This window comes from Protopterus annectens, chromosome 1.part0, assembly GCF_019279795.1.
Source record: "Protopterus annectens isolate FY-2018-M chromosome 1.part0, PAN1.0, whole genome shotgun sequence".
NCBI classification, from domain to species: domain Eukaryota; kingdom Metazoa; phylum Chordata; order Ceratodontiformes; family Protopteridae; genus Protopterus; species Protopterus annectens.
This window is the reverse complement of record NC_056725.1, coordinates 1,582,561,144-1,582,588,545: the sequence shown is the minus strand read 5'-3', so window position 1 is coordinate 1,582,588,545 and position 27,402 is coordinate 1,582,561,144. Positions and strand designations below refer to the sequence as shown.

The window sequence follows — 27,402 nt, the reverse complement described above, 5'->3', positions numbered from 1 at the left end:
ATTTCCCAAAAAAAAGGCAAAGAAAAAGTTTGAGTTTTCTCAGACCTTCCTAGACTGAATGAATAGTTACAGGAAATGTTGAAAAGATAAGATAAACAACAAGACTGATTGCCAGGCAAGTAGTTTGAGTTTTTCTAAAGCATCATTGTTATTAAAACATAATTATTAAAATGTTTACAGGCAACACAATTAGTAATTGTAACAAAATGTCACAATTGTGCATAGATGTCACTGATAATCTGTTTGCAAGTAAATGTTAAAAGAGAAGAAAAAAACTCAGTTGCATCAAGTACAGCCAGCAAATGGGCTATAGTATATATACAGTTCAAATCAATTGTGCAGGGGGGTGTACATACCTACTAGAGGTAATATACAGTGAAAGCTTTATTAGTAACCAAATAACGTAAATGTATGGCCAAAGTGTTGGGCTGACATACATTCTATTCTCACAGCATAGGGCAGGTAAATAGTGCTGAAGTACTACAGGGGGAGGGGCACTTTCTCAGTTTTACACTGACTGTATAAGCAGTGCTGCACTTCTTCTTCTTCGGCTTTTTTCCCGTTAGGGTCGCCACAGGATCACCTTGTCCACACATTGAATGGCAGGGGAGTTTTACGGTGTCGAGTTGCCAGCCCGGCGCCCAAACTTCCACAGAAGGCACACTCACATGCACACCTAGGGCCAATTTAGAGTGTCCAATCCACCTGCAGCATGTCTTTGGGATGTGGGAGGAAACATAAGCAGTACTGCACAAGGGTCTGAAATAAAGTTACAGAGAAAATAAACAACAAGAGTCTGAAATAAAGCTACAGAAAAAATAAACAACAAGGGTCTGAAATAAAGCTACATAAAAATAAATAATAAGGGTCTAAAATAAAGCTACAGGAAAAAATATCTCATTCCTTCTTGACAATACTCTTTCAGGGAGAGGAAAAAACAGGTATTAGTGTATTAGAAATACTGGTAAACTGGATTAAACCTGTCAGGATAAAATATTTTACAAGTTGTTAATAGCTATCATAATGGTTATTATTGTATTGTTTAGAATTAAATTGTATTTACAACCTGTTAAATTGTAAAGCTATACAAGAGATGGTTAAAAAACAAGAGATGATTTAAAATTGCTTTATTAAAGCTATACAAGAGAGAATAAAGATATGCAAAATGCATAAATGTTTCTAATAGTAAGAATGGTCACTATTTTTAATATGTTTTTGGCAAAACAATGTTGGTATAAAAAGCATGAATATTTTTAATAATTGTTAAGTATGTAGTTTAAAATAGGACATATGGACATGGTATCAATTCCACTAGATATTTCTAAAGAGACATAAAAATTTTCCAAGATTTTGCTCAATATTAATGTTATTAAATTTGTAAGATTAGGCTAAATGTACTTTATAGTCATTATATGTACAAATGCAGAAGAATTCAGTACAAATTTAATGAATGTCTAGTAATAAATATGTGTGAAAAAACATGTTTTAAAAAAAGTGGGTCCAGGGTACCTACTAGATTGAAATGCATAAATAGCAAACAGTCTGTGTAAATACATGCTGTACAGGATACATTGTAATAAGTTCAAAACTAATTTGTCAAGTTGTAATATCACTGGTTTTACCCCAGTAAAATAATTGCTTTCAAATATTTATTATCTAAGCCCAGTTCAGTACTTTACCAAGATGTTAATGGACAGTTCAAAGACATGACCACAATGTTATGGTTAAAATGACATTGAAATTGTGTGTTTTCAGTAGTGTATAAATGATTGCAGTAGCACATGGTTATTGTCTCTTATAGTTAATTCAACAGTTGCAAAGAGTTAATGAAACAGTTCTAAGTCATAAATTAAATTCTGTGATTGCAAAAGAATAAATTGATCAAGTTAAAGCAGACACAGCTCATAACTGATAAAAATATTTTCACAGAATGGTCTGCAAAAGAAAAAGTTGTTAAATACATTCAGTTTTGGTAGTAATACTTTAATATCATTGTATTAACTATGTAAAATTGCATTTTGATTTGTTGTATCAAACTAAAGGTTTGTTTCTTGTGTTTTCTATATAAAATGTTTTGAGTATGTTTAAAAACAGAGGGAATTGTTAGATTTTATGAATATTAGTCTGAAATTAATTATGTTGTAAATATGCTGAAAGAAAAGGCTTGCTTAAATGCAGAAACAGAGTTTAGTAATATGTGATCAGCAGTCATACTAAATGACCATGGCTTGGAAAAGGAATCTGCTGAATGGACATTCTTCCCTTACAGACTCAAACAGGATGTATGCAAGAGCAAAAATACAAAATCTGCTTTTAAAGAATGGACATTTTTCCCTTACAGACTCAAACAGGATGTATGCAAGAACAAAAATGCAAAATCTGCTTTTAAAGAACACTGACATGCTTTTCTGCATATAAAGTATGGACACAATATGTTTCCTAAAACAACAGGATATGTTTATGACACTGTGACAATGTGTTTTCTCAAAAATATGTTTTTCTGCATGAAAAACAGGATATGGCACAAGAATAGATGTTTTTTATACAAAGATCCAAATAAAATACAGGATGTTCACACTGTCAGAAAAGCTGATCTCTGACAATGTGTTTTCTCAAAAATATGCTTTTCTACATGGACATCAGGACACTGTTACAGGATATTCACACTGTCAGAAAAGCTGGTCTCTTACAAGACATTGTTAAACAAGGAAGCTTAGTATTGTTTCTACAGGATAAGCAATTCTCCAAAATAGAATACAGAACAATGTGTTTCCTCAAAAATATGTTTATGCATGACTAAAAGTGTATATAAAGAGCTGTATAAATCCAGCTATGTTAGAGGTATGGTAGGGACACAAGTCCTAAGGTAAATGTTATATCTCTCACATCATCTGTACTATATGAGAAGTAAAGTTGGAACAGTACTTTTAAGCTGTAACGTGTTTCCGTTTGGTTTATTATAAAAAGTTATTGGTTACTGCTCTTAAAGACAAGTGCTGCAAAGTATATTCTCTCATCAGTGTATATTCTGCAAGTTTCTGTATGCAACAGACTGTGAATGCAAATATAATCAGACTTTGAATTTTAGCAGAATCCAGCCAGCAAGACTGAGTGTCTTAAGAACACTTCAGATCCATCCCACAGCAAGAAGCAGCAAGCAGTAAGCAAGTAAATCTCAAAATATTTTTTCAATGGCGAGGCAGCTGAGTGACTAGCTCCATATAATTTTTTCAATGGCAAGCTAGCCTGCATTTGAACCTACAATCTGCATTCAAACACAGGAGGAGTGATGGTAAGCCCTGCAGAGGGTCACTTCAGTCAAATTGCAGTAACTAACATTTGTACGTATGTGTAAATCCTAAACAGAAGTATTCCAGTTTATGCAGCTTGCAGTAGCAAAGTTTTTTTAGACGTCTACAATCCGGAGTGAGACTAGTTCAAGAAATTCGCAGTGCCATAAATTCTTCAAGAAAAGGTGAATGTCCACTAGCACAGCAGTCCGCTGCCTGTTGTGCTTCACCAGCTTCTCAAGTGACTCTGAAAAATTTCTAGCCATCTGCAATAGCAGCCTGATCACCTGTTTTCTTGCTAACTGGTAAGACTTTTTTCTCTGACACATATTTAGTGTGGATGATGTTAACAGTTTGTATATTCTTATAGTTTGTATATTATTAATATGGATATTATTTATAATTCATGCAGGAGTAAACCAAACTTTAGTAAATTGCTATGTTGGTATACACAGCACATTAGTAAATGTAAAACCTTATTAGGGCAGGTTGATAGTAAGGCATTATGCAAATGTATTACAATATTTGACTGGTATCTCAAAGAAAACCATGTGAAATATGACAAATGTTTATTGTGTGCTTCAACAAAAACTGCATTTTGTATATTATGCCATAAAATAATATTGCATCATATTGCTAAAAATAGACTGTAAAGACAGATCTGAAGAATTAACTAAGGGTAAAGTGTTTCCATTACATTCTGATGTTGAACAGTTATGTCCTGTCACCACATGTGAGTCAAATCAGTTACTGATAGAACCCCTAGTACAGTTTGTTACAAAGGAATGTAGTAAACTTCTAAAAGACAGACACAATGAGTTCAGGAAGCTTAGACAAGTTATACATACATCTTTTCAAAAGTGTATAGGAGTTTTAAATTCAGCAGAACAGCTTGCTAAAGAATGTCAGAAAGACCATGCAACATTACTGGAAATTCAACAGCAGTTGCAGGATAAAGGAAATAAATTAGCTGAACTGACAGAGACTGGGAACTTCCTGCATACACAGCTAATCTGTGCAAAATAAATATATTTTATAATATGTTTATGTTTTGAAAATGGTTAAACATACATGGTAGGATGGTAGGATCTGATGTCTGGACAAATCATTCTTAAATGTTTTACTTTCATTCAGTTAAAGCAAGACATCTATCAGTACTACAGTAAAGTAAAGTATATGAATGCCATTCATTAGCATAGTCAAAAGGTAAACAAAACTGTTCTAGTGTATAAAATTAAATAAAAATAGATGAGTAAAAATTTAAAGTCACAAGACATGACATGCTTGTATAAAGATATACAGATACAAGACAGACATGCATGTGTGTTCTTTTCATCTAGAGTACATCTGTTAAAATACACAAGAATAACAGGCAGACAACAGCAAATATAAATAATATAAATATAAATGTGTTGGTTAAACTAATATCTATTTTTTTTACAATTTGTTTATAATTATATAGTAACACCAAACAGTTAAAGTTCTGAATTTTAAAAAGAAAATCACAGATGGTATTATTCAAACAGTTTTTGTAAAATTAATGGCAGGACAGTTAAATAGTTAAATAGATAAATAAATAAAAAAAAATACTGAAATCCATGTAAGGTAATTGTAAAATAATGTCTATTTATGTTGTATAAATGCATAGTTATGCAAATCACAATCACATTAAAGGAAAATGCCAAAAGAATTAACTATAGTTTACAGAGTATAAAATGTGAGCTCAGACCTTCCTAGACTGAATGAATAGTTACAGGAAATGTTGAAAAGATAAGATAAACAACAAGACTGATTGCCAGGCAAGTAGTTTGAGTTTTTCTAAAGCATCATTGTTATTAAAACATAATTATTAAAATGTTTACAGGCAACACAATTAGTAATTGTAATAAAATGTCACAATTGTGCATAGATATCACTGATAATCTGTTTGCAAGTAAATGTTAAAAGAGAAGAAAAAAACTCAGTTGCATCAAGTACAGCCAGCAAATGGGCTATAGTATATATACAGTTCAAATCAATTGTGCAGGAGGGTGTACATACCTACTAGAGGTAATATACAGTGAAAGCTTTATTAGTAACCAAATAACGTAAATGTATGGCCAAAGTGTTGGGCTGACATACATTCTATTCTCACAGCATAGGGCAGGTAAATAGTGCTGAAGTACTACAGGGGGAGGGGCACTTTCTCAGTTTTACACTGACTGTATAAGCAGTAATGCACAAGGGTCTGAAATAAAGTTACAGAGAAAATAAACAACAAGGGTCTGAAATAAAGCTACAGAAAAATAAACAACAAGGGTCTGAAATAAAGCTACATAAAAATAAATAATAAGGGTCTAAAATAAAGCTACAGGAAAAAATATCTCATTCCTTCTTGACAATACTCTTTTAGGGAGAGGATAAAACAGGTATTAGTGTATTAGAAATACTGGTAAACTGGATTAAACCTGACAGGATAAAATATTTTACAAGTTGTTAATAGCTATCATAATGGTTATTATTGTATTGTTTAGAATTAAATTGTATTTACAACCTGTTAAATTGTAAAGCTATACAAGAGATGGTTAAAAAACAAGAAATGATTTAAAATTGCTTTATTAAAGCTATACAAGAGAGAATAAAGATATGCAAAATGCATAAATGTTTCTAATAGTAAGAATGGTCACTATTTTTAATATGTTTTTGGCAAAACAATGTTGGTATAAAAAGCATGAATATTTTTAATAATTGTTAAGTATGTAGTTTAAAATAGGACATATGGATATGGTATCAATTCCACTAGATATTTCTAAAGAGACATAAAATTTTTCCAAGATTTTGCTCAATATTAATGTTATTAAATTTGTAAGATTAGACTAAATGTACTTTATAGTCATTATATGTACAAATGCAGAAGAATTCAGTACAAATTAAATGAATGTCTAGTAATAAATATGTGTGAAAAAACATGTTTTAAAAAAGTGGGTCCAGGGTACCTACTAGATTGAAATGCATAAATAGCAAACAGTTTGTGTAAATACATACTGTACAGGATACACTGTAATAAGTTCAAAACTAATTTGTCAAGTTGTAATATCACTGGTTTTACCCCAGTAAAATAATTGCTTTCAAATATTTATTATCTAAGCCCAGTTCAGTACTTTACCAAGATGTTAATGGGCAGTTCAAAGACATGACCACAATGTTATGGTTAAAATGACATTGAAATTGTGTGTTTTCAGTAGTGTATAAATGATTGCAGTAGCACATGGTTATTGTCTCTTATAGTTAATTCAACAGTTGCAAAGAGTTAATGAAACAGTTCTAAGTCATAAATTAAATTCTGTGATTGCAAAAGAATAAATTGATCAAGTTAAAGCAGACACAGCTCATAACTGATAAAAAATATTTCACAGAATGGTCTGCAAAAGAAAAAGTTGTTAAATACATTCAGTTTTGGTAGTAATACTTTAATATCATTGTATTAACTATATAAAATTGCATTTTGATTTGTTGTATCAAACTAAAGGTTTGTTTCTTGTGTTTTCTATATAAAATGTTTTGAGTATGTTTAAAAACAGAGGGAATTGTTAGATTTTATGAATATTAGTCTGAAATTAATTATGTTGTAAATATGCTGAAAGAAAAGGCTTGCTTAAATGCAGAAACATAGTTTAGTAATGTGTGATCAGCAGTCATACTAAATGACCATGGCTTGGAAAAGGAATCTGCTGAATGGACATTCTTCCCTTACAGACTGAAACAGGATGTATGCAAGAGCAAAAATACAAAATCTGCTTTTAAAGAATGGACATTTTTCCCTTACAGACTCAAACAGGATGTATGCAAGAACAAAATGCAAAATCTGCTTTTAAAGAACACTGACATGCTTTTCTGCATATAAAAAATGGACACAATATGTTTCCTAAAACAACAGGATATGTTTATGACACTGTGACAATGTGTTTTCTCAAAAATATGTTTTTCTGCATGAAAAACAGGATATGGCACAAGAACAGATGTTTTTATACAAAGATCCAAATAAAATACAGGATGTTCACACTGTCAGAAAAGCTGATCTCTGACAATGTGTTTTCTCAAAAATATGCTTTTCTACATGGACATCAGGACACTGTTACAGGATATTCACACTGTCAGAAAAGCTGGTCTCTTACAAGACATTGTTAAACAAGGAAGCTTAGTATTGTTTCTACAGGATAAGCAATTCTCCAAAATAGAATACAGAACAATGTGTTTCCTCAAAATATGTTTATGCATGACTAAAAGTGTATATAAAGAGCTGTATAAATCCAGCTATGTTAGAGGTATGGTAGGGACACAAGTCCTAAGGTAAATGTTATATCTCTCACATCATCTGTACTATATGAGAAGTAAAGTTGGAACAGTACTTTTAAGCTGTAACGTGTTTCCGTTTGGTTTATTATAAAAAGTTATTGGTTACTGCTCTTAAAGACAAGTGCTGCAAAGTATATTCTCTCATCAGTGTATATTCTGCAAGTTTCTGTATGCAACAGACTGTGAATGCAAATATAATCAGACTTTGAATTTTAGCAGAATCCAGCCAGCAAGACTGTCTTAAGAACACTTCAGATCCATCCCACAGCAAGAAGCAGCAAGCAGTAAGCAAGTAAATCTCAAAATATTTTTTCAATGGCGAGGCAGCTGAGTGACTAGCTCCATATAATTTTTTCAATGGCAAGCTAGCCTGCATTTGAACCTACAATCTGCATTCAAACACAGGAGGAGTGATGGTAAGCCCTGCAGAGGATCACTTCAGTCAAATTGCAGTAACTAACATTTGTACGTATGTGTAAATCCTAAACAGAAGTATTCCAGTTTATGCAGCTTGCAGTAGCAAAGTTTTTTTAGACGTCTACAATCCGGAGTGAGACTAGTTCAAGAAATTCGCAGTGCCATAAATTCTTCAAGAAAAGGTGAATGTCCACTAGCACAGTAGTCTGCTGCCTGTTGTGCTTCACCAGCTTCTCAAGTGACTCTGAAAAATTTCTAGCCATCTGCAATAGCAGCCTGATCACCTGTTTTCTTGCTAACTGGTAAGACTTTTTTCTCTGACACATATTTAGTGTGGATGATGTTAACAGTTTGTATATTCTTATAGTTTGTATATTATTAATATGGATATTATTTATAATTCATGCAGGAGTAAACCAAACTTTAGTAAATTGCTATGTTGGTATACACAGCACATTAGTAAATGTAAAACCTTATTAGGGCAGGTTGATAGTAAGGCATTATGCAAATGTATTACAATATTTGACTGGTATCTCAAAGAAAACCATGTGAAATATGACAAATGTTTATTGTGTGCTTCAACAAAAACTGCATTTTGTGTATTATGCCATAAAATAATATTGCATCATATTGCTAAAAAAATAGACTGTAAAGACAGATCTGAAGAATTAACTAAGGGTAAAGTGTTTCCATTACATTCTGATGTTGAACAGTTATGTCCTGTCACCACATGTGAGTCAAATCAGTTACTGATAGAACCCCTAGTACATTTTGTTACAAAGGAATGTAGTAAACTTCTAAAAGACAGACACAATGAGTTCAGGAAGCTTAGACAAGTTATACATGCATCTTTTCAAAAGTGTATAGGAGTTTTAAATTCAGCAGAACAGCTTACTAAAGAATGTCAGAAAGACCATGCAACATTACTGGAAATTCAACAGCAGTTGCAGGATAAAGGAAATAAATTAGCTGAACTGACAGAGACTGGGAACTTCCTGCATACACAGCTAATCTGTGCAAAAGAAATATATTTTATAATATGTATATGTTTTGAAAATGGTTAAACATACATGGTATGATGGTAGGATCTGATGTCTGGACAAATCATTCTTAAATGTTTTACTTTCATTCAGTTAAAGCAATACATCTATCAGTACTACAGTAAAGTAAAGCATATGAATGCCATTCATTAGCATAGTCAAAAGGTAAACAAAACTGTTCTAGTGTATAAAATTAAATAAAAATAGATGAGTAAAAATTTAAAGTCACAAGATATGACATGCTTGTATAAAGATATACAGATACAAGACAGACATGCATGTGTGTTCTTTTCATCTAGAGTACATCTGTTAAAATACACATGAATAACAGGCAGACAACAGCAAATATAAATAATATAAATATAAATGTGTCGGTTAAACTAATATCTATTTTTTTTACAATTTGTTTATAATTATATAGTAACACCAAACAGTTAAAGTTCTGAATTTTAAAAAGAAAATCACAGATGGTATTATTCAAACAGTTTTTGTAAAATTAATGGCAGGACAGTTAAATAGTTAAATAGATAAATAAATAAAAAAAAAATACTGAAATCCATGTAAGGTAATTGTAAAATAATGTCTATTTATGTTGTATAAATGCATAGTTATGCAAATCACAATCACATTAAAGGAAAATGCCAAAAGAATTAACTATAGTTTACAGAGTATGAAATGTGAGCTCAGACCTTCCTAGACTGAATGAATAGTTACAGGAAATGTTGAAAAGATAAGATAAACAACAAGACTGATTGCCAGGCAAGTAGTTTGAGTTTTCTAAAGCATCATTGTTATTAAAACATAATTATTAAAATGTTTACAGGCAACACAATTAGTAATTGTAATAAAATGTCACAATTGTGCATAGATGTCACTGATAATCTGTTTGCAAGTAAATGTTAAAAGAGAAGAAAAAAACTCAGTTGCATCAAGTACAGCCAGCAAATGGGCTATAGTATATATACAGTTCAAATCAATTGTGCAGGGGGGTGTACATACCTACTAGAGGTAATATACAGTGAAAGCTTTATTAGTAACCAAATAACGTAAATGTATGGCCAAAGTGTTGGGCTGACATACATTCTATTCTCACAGCATAGGGCAGGTAAATAGTGCTGAAGTACTACAGGGGGAGGGGCACTTTCTCAGTTTTACACTGACTGTATAAGCAGTGCTGCACTTCTTCTTCTTTCGGCTTTTTCCTGGTTAGGGGTCGCCACAGCGGATCACCTTGTCCACACATTGAATGGCAGGGGAGTTTTACGGTGTCGAGTTGCCAGCCCGGCGCCCAACCTTCCACAGAAGGCACACTCACACGCACACCTAGGGCCAATTTAGAGTGTCCAATCCACCTGCAGCATGTCTTTGGGATGTGGGAGGAAACATAAGCAGTACTGCACAAGGGTCTGAAATAAAGTTACAGAGAAAATAAACAACAAGAGTCTGAAATAAAGCTACAGAAAAAATAAACAACAAGGGTCTGAAATAAAGCTACATAAAAATAAATAATAAGGGTCTAAAATAAAGCTACAGGAAAAAATATCTCATTCCTTCTTGACAATACTCTTTCAGGGAGAGGAAAAAACAGGTATTAGTGTATTAGAAATACTGGTAAACTGGATTAAACCTGTCAGGATAAAATATTTTACAAGTTGTTAATAGCTATCATAATGGTTATTATTGTATTGTTTAGAATTAAATTGTATTTACAACCTGTTAAATTGTAAAGCTATACAAGAGATGGTTAAAAAACAAGAGATGATTTAAAATTGCTTTATTAAAGCTATACAAGAGAGAATAAAGATATGCAAAATGCATAAATGTTTCTAATAGTAAGAATGGTCACTATTTTTAATATGTTTTTGGCAAAACAATGTTGGTATAAAAAGCATGAATATTTTTAATAATTGTTAAGTATGTAGTTTAAAATAGGACATATGGACATGGTATCAATTCCACTAGATATTTCTAAAGAGACATAAAAATTTTCCAAGATTTTGCTCAATATTAATGTTATTAAATTTGTAAGATTAGGCTAAATGTACTTTATAGTCATTATATGTACAAATGCAGAAGAATTCAGTACAAATTAAATGAATGTCTAGTAATAAATATGTGTGAAAAAACATGTTTTAAAAAAAGTGGGTCCAGGGTACCTACTAGATTGAAATGCATAAATAGCAAACAGTCTGTGTAAATACATACTGTACAGGATACATTGTAATAAGTTCAAAACTAATTTGTCAAGTTGTAATATCACTGGTTTTACCCCAGTAAAATAATTGCTTTCAAATATTTATTATCTAAGCCCAGTTCAGTACTTTACCAAGATGTTAATGGACAGTTCAAAGACATGACCACAATGTTATGGTTAAAATGACATTGAAATTGTGTGTTTTCAGTAGTGTATAAATGATTGCAGTAGCACATGGTTATTGTCTCTTATAGTTAATTCAACAGTTGCAAAGAGTTAATGAAACAGTTCTAAGTCATAAATTAAATTCTGTGATTGCAAAAGAATAAATTGATCAAGTTAAAGCAGACACAGCTCATAACTGATAAAAAAATATTTTCACAGAATGGTCTGCAAAAGAAAAAGTTGTTAAATACATTCAGTTTTGGTAGTAATACTTTAATATCATTGTATTAACTATGTAAAATTGCATTTTGATTTGTTGTATCAAACTAAAGGTTTGTTTCTTGTGTTTTCTATATAAAATGTTTTGAGTATGTTTAAAAACAGAGGGAATTGTTAGATTTTATGAATATTAGTCTGAAATTAATTATGTTGTAAATATGCTGAAAGAAAAGGCTTGCTTAAATGCAGAAACAGAGTTTAGTAATATGTGATCAGCAGTCATACTAAATGACCATGGCTTGGAAAAGGAATCTGCTGAATGGACATTCTTCCCTTACAGACTCAAACAGGATGTATGCAAGAGCAAAAATACAAAATCTGCTTTTAAAGAATGGACATTTTTCCCTTACAGACTCAAACAGGATGTATGCAAGAACAAAAATGCAAAATCTGCTTTTAAAGAACACTGACATGCTTTTCTGCATATAAAAATGGACACAATATGTTTCCTAAAACAACAGGATATGTTTATGACACTGTGACAATGTGTTTTCTCAAAATATGTTTTTCTGCATGAAAAACAGGATATGGCACAAGAACAGATGTTTTTTATACAAAGATCCAAATAAAATACAGGATGTTCACACTGTCAGAAAAGCTGATCTCTGACAATGTGTTTTCTAAAAAATATGCTTTTCTACATGGACATCAGGACACTGTTACAGGATATTCACACTGTCAGAAAAGCTGGTCTCTTACAAGACATTGTTAAACAAGGAAGCTTAGTATTGTTTCTACAGGATAAGAAATTCTCCAAAATAGAATACAGAACAATGTGTTTCCTCAAAAATATGTTTATGCATGACTAAAAAGTGTATATAAAGAGCTGTATAAATCCAGCTATGTTAGAGGTATGGTAGGGACACAAGTCCTAAGGTAAATGTTATATCTCTCACATCATCTGTACTATATGAGAAGTAAAGTTGGAACAGTACTTTTAAGCTGTAACATGTTTCCGTTTGGTTTATTATAAAAAGTTATTGGTTACTGCTCTTAAAGACAAGTGCTGCAAAGTATATTCTCTCATCAGTGTATATTCTGCAAGTTTCTGTATGCAACAGACTGTGAATGCAAATATAATCAGACTTTGAATTTTATCAGAATCCAGCCAGCAAGACTGAGTGTCTTAAGAACACTTCAGATCCATCCCACAGCAAGAAGCAGCAAGCAGTAAGCAGAGAGAGCTCAAAATATTTTTTCATGGCCGACTGGCACTTGCGAACTGCTTCTGCTTCGGGTACCGCGCGGCAAAAAAGACTGAAGAATATGGCATTGGCTGTATCTTATATACCCCTGTCACACTGACATCAGGAAAGAAAGCGACAACAACCGACGCCGGACCTAGACTTTGGAATTCGGCCGACCGAGGACCCGCCTGATGGCAGAGAAACCCATATGTGATTACTGCAGCTGTACGCATGATGAACATCATGAAATTCAAAATCCCGATGTACGGAGATATTGAAGTAGCACTTCTGGTGTTGTGGTTTGTGGATGGATAGGTGGAATTCAGGTAAGTATCTATGTGTGTGTTGGTTAGGGGCTTTAGTATGTGTTGTGACTGTGATGTGTGTGTGTGAAGGACTGTAAAATGTTTGGGTGTGAGTTTCCCTTGTGTGTCTGTTTGTGCGATCTCGGAGTTAGTATATTTAAGTAGGGGGGTGTGGGGGGTGCAGGGGCACTTGCCCCCCTGCTTATCTGTAGTGTAGTATGATATGTTTGATTGTGGGGGGAATATGTGTATGTGTATGTGTGTGCTTTATGTGTGTTGTACGTTCGGGATTTCGAATTTCATGTTTCTGGTCTTTCGGTATTTAAGGATTTTGGCTATATAGTCTCGATATTTTGAAATTCGGTATTTCAAAATGTCAAGATTATGTAGTGAACCCATATAAATATATATATATATATAAATAAATATGTGTATATATATATATATATATATATATATATATATATATATATTTATATACACACACACATATATATGTGTGTGTTTGTGTGTGTATATTTGTTTTTGCAGGATAGTAAAGAGCTCTTTTTAATTTAGTGGCAGGCATTTTTTTGCTAACAGCCAGCTGTTGCAAAGTAAAGCTAGCTGCATGGATTCATTTCAATAGCTGACCATGTAGTAACATCAACAGCACTTATTCACCGTTGTATAATATGTCAAAACTGTCATTCCTTGTCACTAACAAACAAAAAGTGTGGGATTTAAATATCACAAGACAGATTTCTATCTAAGTTAGTAATGGATACCAGGTGGGGGAGTTTAAGAATTTTTAGTTAGTGGTGTATTTTCTCTTTCCCCCTTGTTCCATGTCATGTGCAGACCTCAGTTACGGAAACATATGATCACTGCACTAAAGAAAGACTTGTTGTTGCTATTAGTAAACAAAATCAAAGTAAAACAGTAGATAATTACCCATGCAAACTATACGGGCAGGTACAAATGATCTGAGTTTAGCAAAAGGTAAATATCCATTTGTCATAACCCTGCTTCTGTCTCATTTTAGAAGTTCAGCCTTTAAAGGCAGACGTAGCAGTTGAGAAGGCCTTTTCAAACAGTGGATCAGCTACATGGAATCATTTTTCTACCACTGTAAGGAATCAGAAAAGGACTTTAGATCAAAGCTTGGGGAGAGCATTTACAAACAAACTGCTGTAAAAGCTTTCAAGAGAATGGGTAAAATGATACAAAAATGCCGTTCTAAAGGTTACACTTGACATTGCTATCTAGCTGTTTCAGTCAGAAAAATACAGGTACAATATGGTGAATATTGTCACTTGCAGCAATAGCTGGTGACTTAGCAAGTAGTATGCCACTTTATAAATATTGTGTTATTTTCTAATATTATAGCATATTATATGTTGATCTTAATAAACATGATTCAGTGTAACTGCCTGATACTTTGTACAAAATTGTTTAATATTCTGTACAACAATTTGTCTCCTGATCTGCATGCTGCATAGCTTCCAATTTGTTTCTAATTGTGTATGTGATGGTCCCTACTCTGGGCCAATAATCAAGGAGCCTCAATCCTCACCACTGACACTGGTGAGGGGTGGCCACCAGGAACAAAATTGGATGCACACAGCATTTTCAGATGCATTTCTCTGTACCAAGCATCATTTCCCTTAAGACCATACAGGGGCACACTCCAAAACTGGGCTTGGACTCTCTATCTCTCTCTCTCCAGGCTCCAGACAAGATGCCACACTGACCACTTTGGAGCTCTATGTCCCTGTTCCCAGTCCCAGTAGCTGATACACACACACACACACACACACACACACACACACACACACACACACACACACACACACACACACACACACACACACACACACACACACACATACTTGGATATTTGATCTTCACACACACACACACACACACACACACTTGGATATTTGATCTTCACACACACACACACACACACACACACACACACACACACACACACACACACACACACACACACACACACACACCTGGGAAGGCTGTCACAGATTTACCAGCTGTGCCCCCCTCTGCCCAGGCTATAAGGTAATTATGTTGCCACCAGTCAACCACTCTAAGTCTCTTACAAGGATACTCAATTATACTGAGTAAAATTAATACTAATTCAAATGGTAGAGTTTGATCAATGCAGCAAGGCTTTCAGGAGCAGCCACAGTGTCACTAAAATAAGCATAAGCACTCTCAAGATGTTAAAAATATTCTGTAAAAGGCCAGCTACAATAAAATATATAGAAATAGTTAATAGTAAATAATAAAACAGAAAGCATGAGAATACTGAATGTCTAGTTAACAATAAACAGAATATCTAGTTAACAATAAACACCAGAATTTCAGTCACAGGAGATATGCAAAATAATGCAGTTGGATAGATTCACACAGATGCAGAAAAACAACACTTAACTAATCTCACTGGATTTTCCTGACTGATCTAAATAATTACTGTTCCCTAGTTAAGTTACTTACTACAGCAAAGCAAGATGAATTGTGTTGAGTTGCTTACTCCAGAAAGGCAAGACGAGGTGTGTGGTTGTGTGAGAGATCTGTGAGATATCTTTCCTGTCACTTTCCTAAAAACAAAGTTCTGGTGTGTGAGTTCTGTCATATCTCTCACTAATATCTAAAGAATCATTTCAGTGTTGGTTATAGAATGATAGCACCTCTGGTCACCTGACTGTGGTACAATACACACCCAGAGCTTTGCTAATATCTGTTGAAGCATCTGAAAGCTATAAAACAATTTCAGAAATTTCCACCCTTCCAGGGTAGCAATTAGTTCACCTCTAAGGACAACACAGTAAGATTCCTAGTCCAGGATTTCCCAGATATTTTTGTCTCTGGCTGCAATCAGACCTGTAAGATAAAATATTTATGGCCTAAACCAACCCATTTAATTTTCAACCTATTTTTCAAAATTACCTGGATTGAGATTAACATCTTCCCTTCAAGAATTCCCTGTTAAAACATACATTTAATCAGTTATAATAATACTGACATATATGTATATCTGTTTTCTATCCAGCAGGACCCACTGTTGATGCATTTTTAACGCAAGCAACTTTACAAATACATTTTTGACACAAGCATCTGTGCAAATCAGTTTGATAGTCAAATGGCATAGAAATCTTTACAAAACTCCAGCTAGCTAAGCTGGCATATGTTACACATGCGCTGCCCTACTCTTCTTGGCACAGATGGCACATCATACCATCACAGTATACATGGAAAATGTTTCCATTTGGGCCATCTGTCTCTAGCTGTGTACACACACAGACACACACACATACACACACACACACACACACACACACATATATATATATATATATATATATATATATATATATATGGGTACGTCTCACTTCACCTAAAACTCATTTCACCTAAACTCATTTCACCAAGACCAAACCACTGAAAGTTCATTTCACTTAAAACTCATTTCACTGACAAGTAGTACTCAAAAGCAAGTCAATGGTATATGTCCTTTCCCCCACTGTAGTGCGATCCTGGTGTTAGTATATATATTAAGGGGGGTGTGGGGAGTGTAGCCCCCCCCCACCTAGTTGACTTTTACCAAATAATGTAAACAAAACCAGACACCATAAAACCAAAGTAAGTGGGGGTCTTCACCCCCACACCCCCAATGTGGGGGGTCTGCACCCCCAAACCTCCCTAATTATATATATTAACACCATGATCACACTACAGTGGGGAAAAGGACATATACCTTTGATTTGCCTTATTGCACTACTTGCCAGTGAAAAGAGTTTTAGGTGAAATGATACATACCCATATATATATATATATATATATATATATATATATATATATATATATATATATATTTAAAACTGTTCTGATCTTCTGATCTGAATATTCTTTGTATGCTTTCTACACTGATTCCCTGGAGACTTGGTTTGGCAGAAAGGGATTTTTGGAGTTGACCCCCTACTCAGTTAACAAATTGAAAAATAGATAAACATTAAAGGCACAACATTTTTCCTTAATGTCATTTTTAACATTTGAATTTGTTGCAACAATAATGAGCAATAATACAACATACATTTTTTCCACAAGCAGCTCTTTCTTCTGTCTAACAACTTACTGCTTAAACAAGATAAAAAAACTTAACCTTTGGTATCTGGTGCCAAGTCTATTAGGAATTCTTTGACTGCTATAAACTGTGTCTATCTTGAGATTCAGATAATTCTGTATCTTATTACAGAATAATCTGTCTTGCATTTATGCAAGTCATAATTTATTCCAATCTGCAGTATTGTTCTGTGTTCCCTCTACTGACTTTAGAATGTAAGGGTTAAGGCTTTTAACCCACAATGAGTTAGTTGGATCAGAGTGGACTAAGACAGAAGGCCTCCTACAGATAGTATAGGATGTTTTAGCAATAATCCATGACTGAGTGTGGGTAACACAGGATTTACTCATGGTTGGCATGGTTTGATCATAATGGCTTAAATAAATTTATTGTATGATAACACTTTAGTGTCCTTCCACTTCCTTCACTGCATACTGAATTTACTGGCCATGTGTTTGGCACCTATGTTTGCACACTTGCACAGTACATCAGTGCAGTACTGGAGAAATTATGGCGATGAGACCATTTCTATAGTGATCTCTCTCTCTCTCTTTTTATCTTGACAGGTTACATTTTGGTTCCATTTCTCAAGAAATCTGGACAAAACCAAACAAAAGGCAGAATAAGGGATAATTTTAAGTATTACTTTGTGTCACCTAAGTTAATAAAACATTTTTTTTGCATCAGTGTCCATTCCCCTGCTATCACTAGGGAAGAGGTCCTTAATGCTCTCTCTAAGGCAAAGAATACTGCATCAATGGACTCAGACAATATCTCAGGATGCCTTCTAAATAGCATAAAACATTACCTATCAGACCCTCTGGAATAGTTATTTAACTTTAGCCTCCAAATGGCTTTGTGCCTCATGATTGGAAAACAGCAACAGTCATCCCTCCACACAAAAATGGACCATCTACAGACCCTGGAAACTACAGACCCATAAGTGTCATTAGTCTTGTATGCAAAGCCATGGTAAGTATTATCATGGAAATGATCAATAATGACATACAAAACCTCCAGACACTGCATCCAACCCAGTTTGGTTTCATCAAGGATAGGTCATGCTACTCAACCTGGTAGACTTCTTTGAGAAGGTCTCCAAAGCAATGGATGAGGGTAAAATGGTTCACACTGCTTACCTTAACATGGCCAAGGCATTTGACACAAACTCAAGAGGTTAGGTACAAACCCATAGGTCACCCAGTGGATAGCCAACAGGCTCAAAGACAGAACCCAAAAAGTTAAAATTGGGAAGTCCACCTCTACAAAGAGGCCAATTACAAGTGGAGTCCCTAAGGGATCAGTCCTTGGACCATGTGTTTTTGGCATTTACTTCTCTGAAGTCAAGGCCAATGTCAATGGTCTCTGGCTGACTAAATTTGCAGATGATTCCAAATTAGGAGCTGTCATTGCATCCCACACTGACACAAATGTTCTCCAGGAGGGGCTGACACAGACAAACAACTGGTGTCAGATCCATGGACTAAAACTAAATGCCATGAAATGCATAACAGTACCCTTTGGGAAGTCATCCACCCTGATAATTATTATATTGACAACATACTCCATTGACCCAGTAGTCAGGGATGTGGGAAAGGCATAGAGATTAATCTAGCCTTTGATCCATCGTGTGTCTATAGTAGTGAGGAAATCATTCTGTGTTGCACAACTTATAAACAAAGGTATGCCATTTAGGTCCAAGGAGGTCATTGTTCCACTGTATTCAGCATTCATCAGACCTATCATTGAGCACAGTGTCCCCTTTTGATATGTACCTAACAAGGCATATCCATGAAATGGAATGTCCAAGGAGGTTACTCACTAAAAGAATATAGGGCGTAAGTAAAATGTCCAATGCAGACCACCTCAATGCCCTATCCCTGTAGTCTGTTTCCTACTGGCTATTGAGGGGAGATCTATGCCTGGCATACAGGGTGTTATTAGACACCACTCTGATGGACCTTCTGCATACCAGCAAAACAAACAGCACCAGAATTACCCATTCTAAATACTTAAACTTTTCCTGTGATTTAAATAGGACCTGCAGGAGAGAAAGGTATGCATCTCAGAGACTACCCCATCTCTAGAACAAGCTCCACATCCATGTGAAGCAGAGTTCCTCCCTAACCCAATTCAAGTGTAACTTGGACAATTGTATGGGGAACAGTAAATTCATCCCTGGCTTGGCACCTATGACTCTAATGGATGCAGGCAACCTGTAAATGGTTCGTCTCCCAGGCCCTTGCTTACACTTATTAAGGGTACCAGAACTTGTCAGAGATTTGGGATGCATGGCTAAGCTTAAAAAGGCCCTTGTGGTCATTAGCGTAGCAAACACCTATGAACCTATGACTTCTATCTCTCTATATCACAAGCATAGCCACAGGGTATATTCCTCAACTTTAGAAAATAACTATCAAATTGGCACCCCATAAAGGAGGCCTCACTTCAGGTCCCATGAGCTATAGATTCATTGGTCTATCTAACCTAATTTATGAAGCCTTGGAACATATATCTGATTTCATAAGCTCTGATATAAAATATTATTGTTTTAAACACATAACAATATGGTTTTGTCAAAGGGAGATCATGACTATTTAATTTAGCAAACTTCTTCAAGAAAGTCATTGAAGTTGTAGACAGCAGCCATGCAGTTTATACAATCTGCCTGGGTCTGGCCAAAGCCTTTGACACTATTCCCCATTTTGGAATTGTAAATAAACTTAAAGACCTAAATATGGATCCTGATATTGTATGACAGATACAAACTGCTGACAGAAGGGTCTCATGTAGTTAAAGTAGAAAACATTACCTAAGAAACAAAATATTGATTAGTTGCATCCTTCAGGTCTCAGTACCCGGATCTTTTCTGATCTGCATTTACTTTTCAGATCTCCAATCCACTAACACACATATGTGGTTAAGTAAATTTACCGATAACTGCAAGCTGGGTGTTTTTCCCTCAATATCTGATACTGTGTTACTGCAGCAAGGTCTAAACTATACAATTCAATGGTGTATTAAAACAAAATTAAATTAAATGCAATGAAATTTAGTATGGTCACCTTTGGTACACAAATCTTGACAGCTTACAATATAAACAGTACCCCACTCTAGACTGATAACGATCATTAGTGGTTTCAATACCTTTGTAGAAAACTCTTTATCCTTTGATCAACATGTAGAAAAAATAGTCAAAAATCCTTCTATCTTTCTCAATTAATAACTAAAGTTATTTTATCCAAGTCTAAAGCAGTTATGCTATTATTCCTCCATACTCTGCCCTAATGACACCAGTCAAGGAATATAGTGCCTCATTTAGTATGCAACCATCCAGACAGAGGTAGAAAGATCACTCAACTAAAGGCCCTCAGCTGCCAAGGCTGACTCAGTTGAGATCTGGGTAGACAGATAGTAATATGAACTTTGACCACCATGTGTCCACTGTGGTGAAGGAATCCTTCTATGTTGCTCAGCTTATAACTAAGGGCATGGCATCCATATCTGAGGATGTCTTAGTACCACTGCACTTGGCCCTACTCAGATCAATAATTGAGCACAATGCACCCTTTGGCATGTACCTCACCAAGCACCTGCAACAGTTAGAGCATCCTCAGAGGTTTCTCACCAAAAAAAAAAAATTGGGTAAAACCAACACTTCATATGTGGGCTGAATAAAAGCCATAGTACTGTATTCAGTTTCCTTCTGATTACTGAGTGGTGATCTATGCTTGACCTACAAGGCAGTCTCTGAACCAGCCCTGATGAGAACGCTGCATATTCAAAAATTAACAGCATAGGGATTACCAACTCCAAGGATCTAAACCTGATCTCTGACACGAGTAGATCAAGCTGGAGAGACAGATATGTGTCCCAGAGATTGCCCCTTCTTTGGAATAGGATTCCTGTTCATGTGACACAGAGCTCTTACCTGAACATCTTCAAGTGCAATGGATGGGAAATCGAAAATTCGCACCTGGAGCGGTGGCAATATCCCTTATGGACAGAGGTGGTCTGTAAAATCTGTGAAAACACCACTTGCTGACTCTTGTTATCTTTCCTCTAGGGATAGAAAATTGGGTAAAATCTGCATAAAGCTGTCTAGGCTTTTAAGGGCTCTTGAGCCATAGGCCTAGCAATCTCCTATGAACCTATGAAGGTCTGTCTTTTATACTCTGTGTCTTATTGACTCCTTTGTGGTGACTTTGTCTATCATTCTGTGCTTTTAAGGACCCAATCCTCCTTTATCTACACTCCCACAAAACCAGTGGTCCACAAACTCTCAAACTTAAGACTTGAATCTCTGTCAACAAATAAATACAACATGCTACAGCTTTATTACTTAATGCACCCCTCATCTTTGGAATAATCTTCTATTACATATGAAACAGAGTAACACCCTTAGTTGCATTAAGATTAATGTTTGGATGGACACCTGTAAATGTATCCTTGGCTAGACTTGTTTTGCCTTTCTGGAGGCAGGAGGTGTCCTAAGGGGTGAGTATTGGTAAAGTCATTACTGTTCATTGACTGACTGCCATATAAACTCTATGAATCTGTCTATCTGTCTATCTAATTATCTGTCTGTCTGTCTATCTACATGTCTTTTAGAATGGGCTGTCCAACTAGGATACAACCCAGTTTTGTTTGATGCTTGGGAGGATCCATAAGCAAGCACTATGGTAGATGACATAAAACTATACACAGAAAATCCCAGCACAGTGCACAGTGAGAAATGCAGCAGCAGTATATAAGGCATGTAGACATTAACACTAAAATTATGGGCATTTCTGAAGAAAGGGGATAAAATAGAAGAGACTAGTATAATCTGGATGCAGACATATCAAATAACTTACAACTGTGATGCCACTTGCAGTGAGAACAACGGGTCTGCATTGTATCTTCTGTAAACGTATCTGCTGTGTCATATTCAACAATGACAAATGTCTGTCAGATTCTTTTAATTTAATACAAACTTGGATGATACTATGTCTGATTTACAGAACAAAGCAAAAATCAAGTATTTCACTGCTTGCATTCTTGGACTTAGTTCTGATTTCCATACTGAGTGACCCACCAGTTTAGTGTATCAAAATCCATCACTCAGACCACTTCGCCAAACTTGTATTTATGTCTAGTGAGTGTTATCCCATGTAAAAATACAAACGAAAATGAACTATTTTGTTACTGATTGAAATACTGTCTGCTTAACCTATCTACATTATTTTTACTTTTATCATGTTATTTTGGTTAAAATACTATACTTTCTTTACAAAGAAACACCAAAGACACAGTAACGTTCTATTAAGCACTGACTAAACTTAAAATATGAAGTGCAGCAATTTTAAAATACTACAGAAACCTCTATAAATAAGAAAAACAACTTACTGTCTGATAATCTGACAAGTTCAGGTTGCATTCTGTATAGTTTCTAACAGAGAAAAAATGCATATACGAGAGAAAGAGAGAGAGAGAGAGAGAGAGAGAGAATGAGATGAATGCAGTTGTACCCTAAAACTGCCCAAACCATTTTGACTTACCTTATTTTCCCAAAAGCTACATGGTTTCCATTGTAGACTTTGTTCAAAGCTGCCATGAAAAGGTGGCATTTGTAAGGGAATAAATGAAAGTTCTCACAAACAGGAACTAAAGACATGCAGTTGCTTGTCTAGCTGAAGTGTACACAGTAATTACTACTGAATTGACACACACAGTACACGTGAGACTTTGTGAGTTTGAGTTACCTACAAAATACAAGGTATTACAGCACTAATTGTAAAATACTCTGCATGCCTTCAGCTTTACTCTCAATAGCCATCCTCGTACAATGCAAGCAGCCAGTAGCAGGAGAAAAAACAGAGTTACAGGAATATTTGCAAAGAGCAACTGATTTTGCTCTGTAACCCATGCACATCAGTTAGAATTTCTCTGGCTGTCTAGCTAAAAGAGTCTTTGTATTACATAGTGTACAAGACAGCTGTTTAACTGAATTAGTGAGTGAGAACAGTTTCATTTTAAAATAAAATTCTGATGAAATAGAAAGGACAACAGAAATGTAATGACCAGCCCATTTGAGATGTGAGATATTGCATCTTCTCAATTATTAAATTCATTTCAGTGGGGAGCGCAAGGTTACAATAAATTTTGCAATATACAGTTATGTTAAAGGTTGACAGATTGTGTTTTGTATGGGCAAGGAATGATTGTGCATATGGGTGTGTATCTTTGCATACCTATGTGTTCAGTAACACTTGAGGGTATGGTTGGCTGCCAGAATAATTATAGTCACAAATCAGTATTTGTTTTTCAGATGAGTTCATTCTACACATCTTCTACAAATACATTTGTATTAATTTCTTAACCTTACAAGCCCATTAGTTATAGTTTCTTCTTTTCAGGGAAGACCAGTGCGGTTGCTCAGATTCACACTACATGCACATGAAGACCGAAGGAATCAAACCCAGTACTATAGCATGAAGATCATTAGTAGTTCATAGCCTTAATTTTATGTATCTGGTGGGTGATAAACATATGCTAAATCAAACAAAATGGCTAGCAGTATAGATAGTGGTTACATCAAAGTATTATACCTTGGTATCTGGGTTTGAGTTTCAGAACCTGCATTTGTATAATGGGTGACTACAAGCAAGTCAACTAACATGATCAGTGCATATAAGTAACTGTGCAAACAAATAAATTGTTTAGCTGATCATAGATAGATGGTAAATGTTCTAAATACTGATGGATTTAAATGGAGGAACTTGATTATTGTTATGTTAAAATCATCATAGGCTCATAGATTAGCACTAGGCTAACTGCCCTTGTGCCATTTTAATGCCTAGCCAATTATCCCTTGTGAGACTCAAACCCTGCACCTTGTGTTTGCAAGGTAAACATTTTAACTATTAGGCCACCCTCAATGTTTGCTTGGAGTGGAGTGAGGCTGTACTGCATTAGGCCAGTAAGGGGAAAAAAAAACATAAACGAAGAGTGGAACAGTCATTACCGTGACATGGCACTACATATTCTGCTGATAAAACATTCAGTGATTATAACAGATGTTAAGTACCTTTAACTTAAACCATCAAAAGTACTAGTCTCAAATAGTACTGCTCCTTCCTTGGTCTTGTTTCAAGTACTTTAACCTCATATCCTCAAAACCTATGCCTCTTGTAACAAAGTTTTAATATTTTGTTAATTCATTTTCTAGGTGCTTGCTACTATGTCAGCCTGATTGCATTCTAATTCATGTTAGACCTCTGTACTGTTTTACTTCAATACTGTAACATCTTAGTTAAATTCAAGCCATCGGTGCAAATGCAGCTTGCAGTTAAACGAAACAAGTGGAAACAGGGCTGTCTAGTTAATAATTCATTTTTGCATTCCTTTTCCACATTGTGTTTAACAAGTTATGTAACCTTTCTGTTTCCCACAAACCCGAGACATCTGTTCCATTTAGCAACAAAGTGAGTTGCTTGTATGTCAAGGGTCATTGTTAGCTTCAGTCAGGCATGCAGATTTATTTTACCCAGCCTTTTACCCACTGAACACTTCTGTTTCTTTCTTTCTTTTTCCTTCCTTCTTCTGACACGGCCACATATAAAAACTCTGAGTGTGCTAAAGTAGTCCAGCAAATGCATTCCCAGAGTAAAACTGCATTTTTCAGTTCTAATGTTGCCAATAAAATTCTTCTGGCTCTGTGGCACAAAGGGATGAAACACGGGTGGTTATCAAATTAACCCAGGTTCAACTAGCAGCCAGGACAGGGCACTGAAACGAGATAGGAGAGGAATGAATAGGCTTATGATGGCTCATTTCATTCAGGATGAGGATGCAAGGGCATGTTAGGTCACCTGACATCTTTGTCCATCCCTGATAGAGAGAAGGCACCAGTGACATGAGGCATCAGCAAATTACAAGGTGAGGAAAGCACTTGTTGCATCACTGTAGAAGTTAGGTTGTACCACCTGCAACACCCACATGATGTCCCCTCTGAGTATCCAAACCAGGATGCTGGGAGAAGGTTAACACTTATAAAATATCTCCTCAATGGGCCAGCAGGACTAAGGACTCCAAATCACCAGTTTCTCTCCTCAGTGTGAGTCATTTGCGATTTATTCCACTGCTGAGCCAATAGGCTACACCTACCTTCATGGCAAAGGGTCACAGTGAGGTATCACCACATATTCATGAGGAAATGAGGAGGGTGGCCTCATAGGAACAAGGTGAGAGACCTCACCTCAGCCATACCATATAAGGTGCTGCATGCTCCATATAAGATGCGAAGTGCGGCTTGTGGTCATCAGATGTAAGTGGTGTGTGCAGTATGTTCCTTGCATAGGTGTCCCAGAAGTAAGGGATCTTGTTAGGGGAATGGGACATCAGGACTGTTTCTTGTCATATTTATTCAGCTTGATTCTTAACGTTCGGGTGTAGCATCTTTTCTGAAACAGTGACGAGTGTTTGCATCTACATCTTTCATTCTTTCCCTGCCTTTAGAAATTGCAGACAATGTTACATAAAACAATCATTCAAGTGGTGCATTCCATAGTATTGCCACCATTTCAATGAAATAACCACATGACATTTTTCTTCTAATTTTTCTCTCCTCTAGTGAAAGTATTACAGTTACAGTTAGTCTTAAGGAAATCAAGTAACTAAGAACACTTGTGATAAGTATTTCTCATAAGTATGTTTGCTATCTCTGAAGGGAGCCTTTAAGTCTTTTGCGAGTACAACGTTTTTCGTATGTAATTTTACCAAAGGTCAGATGTCAATGTCCTTATGGAACATTCTTCTAACTTGCTGTGATAAAAGAACATGGTAACTGTGAAGAGATGCAGAAGACCATATTGTGCAATCTATGGCATCAAGTGGTTGTGATACTGTGCTGTACGCATACCGTATGTAGTCGCAGCTCAACATACCCCTGCAAACAGTGATGGCCCATTAAAAAATTAAACACAGGCTTATTTAATCAGACAAAGATTGCTTGGCTTATGAACAGTTCCTTGAGACTAGCCAAGCAAATGGAAACTTAACTGACTTTTGGCATTAACAAAAAAACTGTCAGCCTGGGAGGATGCAATCAACAGACTGCGCTGCTTCTCCTATAAAGGTTCGCAGTACCTGAACTAGACAGTGCGAATATGCCAGGATTATTGCAGCATGCATGGCTGGTAAACCTGAAAGTGGTATAAGTAAAAGCTGAGTAAAAACAGGCAGTGTTTCAGTAAAAACTGAGTAAAAACAGGCAGTGGGCTATTTGGCTTTAATTTCCTCCTGTTGACTTGGCACACCGAGTTTAAAATCATTAGCACGTACTTCCTGGTGGCATTGAACGTTTTGCACTCCTCCATTATCACCACAAAGGTAATAAAGGGGTGATTTGCATATATTTCTGTTGAAGGATTCTTGAGTTCAAGTGAATTAATGAAATAACAAAAACACATACTGTAGGTGTCTCGTTTAGAAAAACATAATTTACAAGTAATTTTGATGTGATACTAGTGAACAGGATTCAAAGAAGGCTATATTTTGTGACAAATAATGACTGTACTTTCTCTACTTTTTCTGCTGTTAAAAATGGCATTTTTTTAAACCTCGCCCAGTCTTACCAAAAAGATAATAATATTTCTATAAGTACAGCATGAAACTAATATTAATTTTCTTGTAAAAATAAAACAAATATTTTTTAAATATTCAAAACGCAGTGGACTTGCATAGTTTTATCATCACATTAAATCATTGTTGCTTGGAATTGTTTGTAGTAGAAATGAAAAGCTTATCGAGATAAAAAAAGGATGCATATGCACATTGCTACTAATCATAATGATCTCAGTAGCTGAACATCTGTGGTTGTAACTTGTACAGATAAATCAGCACGTTGCAGTGTAGATTTTTATTTGAAGCAGGTGAGAATTATGTTGGACTGATACGTTTAAGAGACGCTATGACTTCCCTCAAAATATTGCTACTTTTCACAGTTGTATTGCGAATCTTGCATTAGCAGTCCGATGGCTTGATTCATGGATGCTTTCTGTTCTGTGGAGCAGGCAAATGCAGAA

At 35.3% G+C, this 27,402-nt stretch overlaps 1 protein-coding gene across 3 annotated transcripts in view; it reads right to left on the bottom strand.

Moving 5' to 3' along the window:
• The window catches only part of LOC122799134 (psychosine receptor-like), a 408,485-nt gene extending 385,466 nt beyond the window's left edge, over positions 1-23,019 (bottom strand). For 2 of the 3 annotated variants that reach the window (XM_044068033.1, XM_044068048.1), the window contains exon 1: positions 22,876-23,019. The gene's annotated coding sequence lies outside the window, so the exon portion shown is untranslated. Of the gene's footprint in view, positions 1-22,723; positions 22,767-22,875 lie in introns of all 3 variants that reach the window. The other variant, XM_044068041.1, reaches the window with a different exon arrangement.
• Positions 23,020-27,402: the final 4,383 nt, after the last annotated feature.